This window comes from Ischnura elegans, chromosome 7 (assembly GCF_921293095.1).
Source record: "Ischnura elegans chromosome 7, ioIscEleg1.1, whole genome shotgun sequence".
Lineage (NCBI taxonomy): Eukaryota > Metazoa > Arthropoda > Insecta > Odonata > Coenagrionidae > Ischnura > Ischnura elegans.
In genome coordinates this window covers 13,077,133-13,086,611 of record NC_060252.1, presented here as the reverse complement: position 1 = coordinate 13,086,611, position 9,479 = coordinate 13,077,133, and positions in this window count along the sequence as shown.

The window sequence follows — 9,479 nt, the reverse complement described above, 5'->3', positions numbered from 1 at the left end:
ACAATTATTGTATTACGTTTAAATATCTGTTAAAAAACATGTTAATTTTATGCCGATTGCCAATTTTTTTTATCGCATACTGAATTTTTCGCAAGAATCATGAAATATGATATTTAATATAGAAAAAAGCTCAACGGTATAAAACTTTAATTGAGAAGCCGGTTCAACCTTACATTTGTTTTAAAAGAACTTGACTCGTGAAAATAGACCTATATCTGTCAGGAGTACTGCCACATGTTGTCGGCGATTAGATAGATTATACAAAAAAAGAACATTCTTATATAAACTCTTTTTACCTATCAACAAAGGTACTCCCTATTCATACCATTCCATATTTAACACGTTTAGCTGATGAAAACAACGCCGAAAATACATTGTTCACACCCCATTTTCAACGTTGGCACACCTTCGGAGAGAAGATAAATCATCACATCACTTCGGTTATATTTAGGGGAATAGCCTACCTATCTTCGATAAATATCGAGCTTTTCTCGTTCAAATTTTGGGATTGAATCGGTTGTGTCAATTGAATTACATCACCATAAATGTCAACAGCGTAGGAAAGATCACAACGCCTTGTGTGGATTCGTTCAAACATTTGAGAAGCTTTCGGAGAGGTATTCGCGCCGATTAGTCAAATTTGGCGTACGCCCTCCCCACCGTGTGTATTTCAACAGCAGAAGGTTCAGGCGGAAATACAAAGAAGCTCCCTAACACCACTCCCCCAGTGGAAATGATGCGAGTGTAAATAAGGCTCAGGGAAGACAAATTAATCCTACGGAAACACCTCGATAAAGGTAATCTTTCACTCGCGCTTCAGATTGTGTATGATTGTCTATCATCTGAGGTAAATTTGTACTTAACATCATGAAAAACACAAAAAATGTGACCCGAGGTGTTAGAACTTCACGTAAAATGGGCGGGAAATAAGATATATCCGAGAGTACATAAAATATGAAGGTAAATCAGACAAAAAAGAAATATCCGTTTATTTTTACATGTTGAACAACTACGTCTCAGTTTTATAAAGAGAAACTACACCGAAGAGAGCCGTGGAAGTGTTCTATTCTTACATGCATAGAGTAGCAAGCCTAATATTGAAATTCTGCAGATCTCCATTTCTCCCAATCCAAAGATAGTTTTTTATTACCTCCCCGAGGCTTTCTTCCCTGTATCCTTCTCGATATTTCTTAAGTCTTTGCTCTTATTTCTTGTTCTGAGAAGTTCCCATCAATTGTTCCTTCCATAATGTTATCCACGTAACTGCTGAGTCTTCCTACGTCGTCATCCTATCCACCCATTTTATCTTCATCTCCAGCTACAGATATCGAACGACTCTAAAGTTATTGATTCTGAAAGGATGTTGTAATCAGGATTAAAATGATGATTACAATTTTTTAAATAAGTTTCCTACCCTACATTGAAAGAAAAAGATATTGTTCTGAGTTAAAATGCAAGAATAGTTGAATGCCTGAATAAACCAGTTTGCTTTTAAGTTACGTGCTGTTAGTTAGTTGCTGAAATAATGGCGACAAAAAATATATTCTTTTCTGATCACTTTTTCCGATGGTCCAAGCTTTTGAACCATGGAAAGCCACTGCCCCACGGATGTTTTCACGTAATTTTTCGTGGTCTCCAGCATAATGCTCATCGAGCATAATAGCGGCCTCTTTGCTATGAACGCAGCCTTCTTGGAGTATTCGACGCTTGCTGTAAGTCGTGCTTCTACTTTACCAGGTGCGGTGCTACCAAGGTAGCTGAATCATTCCACCAGCTTCAATTTCTCTACTTTGAGGCGTATATCAGCTACAGATTTCTCTCTTCCGCTTAAAATATCTTGGATTTCTAACTACATATTTATAATCACATTTTATTCCTGAAACGCTTTTTCAATTCGTTCTATTCTTAGGCTTGATAAAGGGCACGAGCCCTTGAAACATCTCGAGAGCTCGAGGTTAATGGGTTGCGACAGTCCCTCACTCACACTTGGTATCGCATAAACTTCGACTAGCGGCTCTTAGCATTTTTCCGGATGGCTTCCGCCTCGTGGGGCCATGCGCACGCGGCTGGACAGTATGGTGCGGGCCGCACTCAGAAGAGGTTGAGGACTACTCGAGGGCGGAGTTTTCCTGGCTGTAAGAACGGACCGGATGCTCTCCTTGGACTGGTAGAGGGGTCAGCAGAACAAGGGGCGACACTGTCCCGCCCTTATAGAAGCCGTCAAAGAGGAGAGAGAGTGAAAACTCGGCTCGCCCCTTCCTGTCAAGGCTCGCTGCCGGTTGCCTGCCTTCACTGCGACTAGCTTATCCTCTGACACCCACTAGGACCAGTCTCTCATCTGGTTTCCATCTAGAAATCCGCCCATACTTCCTCTTACCCCAGTATCCGAACACTTTCCCTTTATTTTTTCAAACCCCATTCCCCCAAACCAATGCATCGAACACCCCGGCCCACTTCACCCGTCCGCAGCGAGCGAACGTAAATCTCTCCCTCGAATAGTGGTCCGATGCGAGTCAGTTCCTGAAGCCTGCCATACGCTCCACGGCCAAAACAGTCGCCATGACCCCATGCCGCCTCTCCCATCGGCCATGAGGAGACGGACGGGAGTAGGGGAATTTTCTGTAAGGCACGGATGAGTGACACTAAGCCAAGTACCAAATCAGAGGAGTTGCAGATGTGTACCACGCGGACTCGACAGGTAGGGAGCCTCGCGCGCCAGAGAGATTGCCTTCCTCCTAATCTTCCCGGCGAAAAGAAACCAATTCATTAAACTCGTGAAATACGTTTTCCGCTCGCTACCTAAGTAAACAATCGTCCAGAGAGTCCTACCCAGGGGTTTCCTTCAACTCCTGTTGGAAAATATTTTTGTTGCCAGCATCCTAGAACTGGGGATAACAGACGACCGCAATGATTATTGCAACTGGCGCTGCATTTATTACTGAGCAGATGCTGCACCAGCTGGGTACGGTGCCCGTTCTTTCTCACAGAAGAACAAGAATATCGACTGTGCACGATTTCAGTTTTCCTGATAAATTAAATTTGGCTCATCTTAATATGTTTTTGAGCGAATTTCAAATTCACCTAATTTTCATGAACCCAAATAGAGAGACATAAATTTAAAATCGTTCGACTCTTTCATTTAACGATTTCGATAAAGCCAATTAATTTCACCCACGGAATTATTTATTTTCTTAATATAACGATTATTCCATCTCTGCATCTTTCAAAGCAAATAGGATCAGTATTGCGCAAACTGGCGCTTTCTCACCCGGCGATGGCGAAGGGAAGTTAGATAAAAAGCAAATATTTCTTTTTGCCTTGAACTACATCGCAAGTATTTATTGAGATATGCCCGACCACAACAACGTTGGATTATGAATTAGCCGTGGTTTCAATGGCTAATTCTCTAATTATTGCGCCCTTTATATAAATTAAAGGACTAGCTGCAAATGTGTAAACTTGAAAAGTAAAGAATAAAACTTCTAAAACATGTCATCAATACTACATACTTTAAATATGATTGATTGTTTCATAATAGGTGTTATCTTCGGGATAATTAATGAGGCAAAAAAAATTCTTTCAAGAACCTCTGTCACTTTATACCATTGTTTTAACATGCATTTCCTCAAGCATGACTGAGGTTAGGCCACAACTAGCTATGAGCTCATTATTATGACGACTAATAATCAGAAATAAACAATGACTGAGATGCAGAAAATGTTGATGTATCAATGTTTAATCAATTACAGAACTATTATCAGAAAATATAATACTCACTGCGGTAGATTTGGGAATGAAACAAAAGAGGATCATGAAGGACAAGTCGCAAATACAAGGCGCGCGAAAACTGATGACATGGGCATTGAATTCCGCGATAAAATAAATCATCGAAACCGCAGATGGAAACGATCTCACACCCGTCGTGCGTCTCCCATCTCCTTTGATGATTCATCCGACTGAATTCTTTTTCCAATTCATTTATTTTTTTATAACCACGAAGGAGGACGCTCGAGATGGAAAAATCGTGAAGTCATGCTCAATAAAAGCAGCGTGACATCATTCCCTAATGGCTTCCTGTCAATGAGGCTTCGAAATTCATCAGCGGAAACAAAGTTCATAACACGTCGTGGGTGGCAATCCAGTCCAAGCTGATGGGAATGGAGGCTTAAGAGAGCAATAAAACGACCTACTAAAAATGCGCGAATGTAGCGTCTACGTCAATTCATCCAATACGAATTCTTATCGCCCAGACAAGTCAACTGAAATAGGCTTCCATGAGGACGAAACGAACGTAGCAACCACAATATTTATTAACCGAACGACCAAGCGTGAAGAAAAGTGTTATACGAAGTAATCGAAATGACTTGCAAGGAATGCTTTTGAAAGAGATAAAGAACAGGTTAGCTAATTGTTGACGCAGCATCCAAGGGCGAGGGATTCACATTATCAATGCTACAGGAAAGATACAATAGGAGACGATTAATGAGTAGCAGAATATTTTCCTAGGTAAAGAATATGCGTGAATACATACTGTGGGTATGTGATGTTAGCATAGCATAGGTGGTGGGATTATTCTAATTTTACTATTACTTCTGTAAAGAAGCTGCTGTAAACAGTAAAGCACTCCTTTTTCATTGGAAATCATAATTATCATTATCCGTTGAATTCCAAGAAGACGGATCGCAAGCAATAAACAGTAAATGCTACGTTTTGCTATTGCGATCGTATACAATTTATTTTGTAGTACATAGATTCAATTTTTATAATTGTTTGTTAAAAAGACAGCTAATGGCATGATTAAATACCAATGGCAATGATAAAAGTAATAAGCTAATCATAATTTGACCGAAAATTGAAGAAAAACCACACAAATCCATTTAAAACTGCCGTGGTAAGGCATTGAAACCGGCAGAATGAAGGCAATAATAACTTTAAAATTAAAAGAAGGAACTATTATGTTTGTGAAATAATTTCTATTAATCTAGAAAACTCAGCTTTACGAGATTTGAGGAATGATATTTCGGTCAACTCTATATAGGTTTAGCTGCGAAATTATTTTCAAGCGCTTCAAGAGGATGCCATCTCCCTTTCCAAGAAGGCGAACCGAAATACGTGTTGGGAACATGGTGTTCAATAAAAAAAGAGAAGCTCGGGCTGAAAGATAGGGGTGTGCTAGCGGCAGGAGCAAGGGGGAAAAGAAAAACGTCGACTCAAACAAGCGATGCTGAACACCGAAAAATAAATCAAAAAACAACAAAGAAAGCAAGCATCGAATGAGTGAATTACTCGTGCCTGTCGTGTCTGCTTTAGCCAGAAATTTATGCAACTACTCATATGAACTTTAACTATCGAACTATACATTGGGATCTGTGCTGGAAGCTTTGAAAAGAGCGGAACGAGCATTACGTCAGAGCGTCAAAGATTAGCTGCAGATAATTAGGCTCAAAACGGTAAATAGATAGGTAATATTATAGATGAAGTATTCCTTTTCTAATAATAGCCTAATAGTATATTTGCAGAATGATGACCAAATGTCGTTTGTCTGCAACTCTAGACTATGCGTACGATTAAACATGATTCCCGTCTTAGCCAATTTTCTCATATTCTACTCGGGAACTTCTTATATCACACTATTTTAGAGCCAACACTGCATTTATTGGCATAAACATATGGTATCTAATGAGCAGATAAAACCTTCACGAGGTAATTTAGTATATTTCAGTTGTAAACTAAGAAAATGATACCATTAATGTAAATCATGTTATTAAATGACCACTAATATCAGCTAGAGCAAAACTAAAGTGGAATCTGAGTTCCGAATTGCCAGCATTTTTTTCAGCATTATTTACGCTAAAATATGGCAGGATAAAAGGATTTTCACAAAATATTTATGGAAAATAAATTGCAATAAGTTAGCTTTATGAAAAATCGATACTACCTAGCAATCAAGTTTTAACGGATTTCTGGGAGCCAAAATTACTGTATGTTCGCGTGTACCACGCGCACCTAATTCTCCTTTTCATCGTAATGAAAAACAGGGTTGCGCGACAAGCGCGAGAATTCGCGGGTCATCCAACTATTTCCATTTTAAATGATAACCATAGAAAGGACACATAACGGCGGTGAAAACAACGTGCTCCGGCCGAGTAATGACATCGTTTCTCGTGTTTCTCTTACCGGTTGCGGTGCCCCGAGGTGGACCACACCACTGTCTCCTGTGATCTTGTCACAAATTGCCTTCCAGATCACATTGACCCGTTTTCCATTCCAAACCTCAAATTTACAAACCGCGCTCTTTCCTACCTTAATGTAAGCTCTTAAGGTCAAAGAGCTTACTTCAATGTATTGTTATTTATTTAAATTAATTATGTTTGATTGTGTTTTTGCTTTTACGTTTGTTATACTGTGCCACTATAAAATGGCAAACTATGCTGTATAAGGACAAGTTGATAAATAAATAAATAAATAAAAAATAAACATAGGATTGAAAGTATGACGTGAAATAGTAATTTTTTTTTAAATCGTAATTTTTCTCAATTTTTAAATAAAAACAAGGATGTTGTACCATCCCAATACTTAATTGTATATGTTGTTCCGCTAAATAACCAAATATTCTTGTACCTTATAGAAAAAATAATTTTATCCCTAAATTCATTACCCAAATAGGTAGGTGCGCGTCTTAAAAAAAGGGCGCGTTGCAAAAGAGTATATACAATAAAATCCGAAGATTAAAACGTGATAGAAAGGAATTTTTCCAATTTGAAATAAATACTTGTAATTTTGCACGGTCACAATAGTCATGGAAAATAGAAGGTATTAATTTCAATATAGATTATACGGTTGTTAACATAATAGTTCAGAAGAATTATGTGAGGTATCCCCAAATATTTCATTCGTTCATTGAATACAAGAATTCCATTATACGCACTCCTTGTATCAGTGACGTAACCAAGAATATGCTTTAGGGGGATGGGATGACCTCAGGTGGCGACCCCCCCACGCAACGGGGGTTCCGGGAAAATGTTTGAAAAATGATATGCCTGGAATTACATTTCACATCATTTTGGCATTAATTATGGGATCCGGTGCAGAAAGACGTCATCCGCGAACTGAATAAAATACACAGGAAGGCTGCGCGTTTCGTCAAAAACTGCTACGGGCGTACAGACAACGTTACCCAATGTTAAGCAAATTAGGTTGGGAGCAGCTGGAGACTCGGAGGCTGCGCGCTAGGCTTAGATTGCTTGAACAATTTAGAATGGATATCTTTAAGAGCGACACAGAGAACATAATATTAGAGCCACACTATATTTCCAGGTCCGATAGAAGCGATAAATTAAGAGAGATGTTTTGCCGAACGGTTAGATATGGGGATATTCATTTTTCTCCCGAACCATAAAGGACTTCAATAAACGCTAGTCCCAACTTCGTGAGAGCACTTCATTTTTTTATCCGTAAACGGTTGGTGTCCTAACACCCCCTGCCGGTTTGCGGGGTATAAGATGCGGGATATGCGTTTGCGGGATATAAGATATATAGATGTAAAAATTTAAGTTTAAGTAGATTCAGTTATCATATGCTAAAAGCAGAGAATAATTTAAAATATTTTTTAAATTTCTTTGAGACTTTGAGGGGGATGAATCCCTTCATCCCCTCCCATAGTCACGCCGCTGCCTTTGTATAAATAGTGCACGAGGTGCATGGGTCGGTGGTGGACACTTTAAGCAATTAGTGGAGACGAACCGAGTGCCGCGTCTCTGCCCGCGGAAACTCGAACGATTCTGATTCAGGTCGGTCATTCGTGCTTGCGAAAACAAGCAGGTATGCACCGCATCGGTACGAAAACAAGAGGCAGTAGCGTCTCGCTCGGGAGGCTCGGATAAAAAACACGCGGCCGGCGAGCCCGAACAGCAGGCGAGAAGGCCCTTTTCGGAGGAACCATCGCACGGCGGAGGGCGGCGAGGGAATTTCATGCAAGAGAACGCGGCAGCTTGCACTCACGGCTCCCGGCTCGGCTGCTGCCCTCAGCGAATGCACGTGGGAGCGAGGTAAAGCTCCCGGGAGCCGACTCGAAGCACACATTCCAGGAAGAAAAGGGGGATGTTTTTGGAGTAGAACGCCTCCGCTTACCTGAAAAAACACAAGAGAGGAAAAATAAGCGATTAGGATCACAAAGTAAGCCATTCAAGGAGGATTAAGTCAAAAAGAATAAGCACTGGGGGAATGGGCAACAGTGGTAAACATTAATAAATTTAGCCATTCATGCCCTCACATGGTACATTTTGAGTTCCTCAAAATTGTGTTGGTACACGCATCAAATCGTGCACGCGTAGCATAGTGTTTTTCTCTCATGCCATATTCCAAGAACCCCAAAGAAGATTAAGGTAAATATATGGGGAGGAAAGGCAGCTGGAATAAACATGAATAACTTAAGTTACGTGTGAGTTGACTTAAAATTATAGGTGCACATGCAGCGCAATCATTGAAACATTTTCACGAGTGCTTATCATGTAAGGCCTTTAAGGAAGACTATGTCATAAGAAGCAGAGGATCGGATGTCCCTTTATCTCGACTTTTATTGCCGCGGTATGAGGAGGGAGTGAAGTAATTACCAGTAACTTATGTTATTCATCCGCGCACATTGTAAATTTTAATTTTCTCTAAATGTTTGTAGGTCCATACGACAAATCATGGGTGTACAACATAGAACATTTTCTTATATGTACTTTTCCAAGAACTTCTTGGAAGGTAAAGCTAAAAGAGACGGAGGAAGGGGAGATGGACTAACTGTAAGTAATTTTAGTTACATGAACAGTTGACATGTATGTGTGTGCGTGCAGAACATGTAGCATGTAAAACATATTTTTCATAAATTCCCATAAACTCGAAGACCTTTCAGGATGAAGAGGAGGAGAGCCTGTTTTAGGAGAAATTCTTTTGAAAACATGAATTTTGACATGAAAAAAACGAATAATAAATAGCTCAGGAAAAAACGAATTAGAAGCGAAATACGCATGACGATTATTTCGTTAATAGAGGTCCGTCAGTCGAAATATCTTTTCCATGCAGGAATTATACCAATCAACTATCATCAAAATTTTAGGTACAGATACTCATCTCAAATCGCAATACTTAATCAAACGGGCAGAAATAAACTCGCAACCTATTCTGTCCCCTTTCCTATCATAGCAAAAACCCAACCAGTCAAGAGGGTACTAGCAAATTAATTAAATTTTTCTACGTAAAACTTCTACTCATCACCATCACTGTTCAATGATCCCAAGATTAGTTTGACACAGCTCTACTCAGTTCTCCTATCAGCTAATCTTATCATCGCCATGGATTTCTTTTCTTTCTCATCGTTGCTCTTCCACTCCATATGAGTTATTCGAGCTCTTTCTTTTCCATTCTTACCATCCATTTGTCCCTCTGTGGTTGTCTTCAAACGTCATAATTTCTCGAAATATATCTAAATAAGT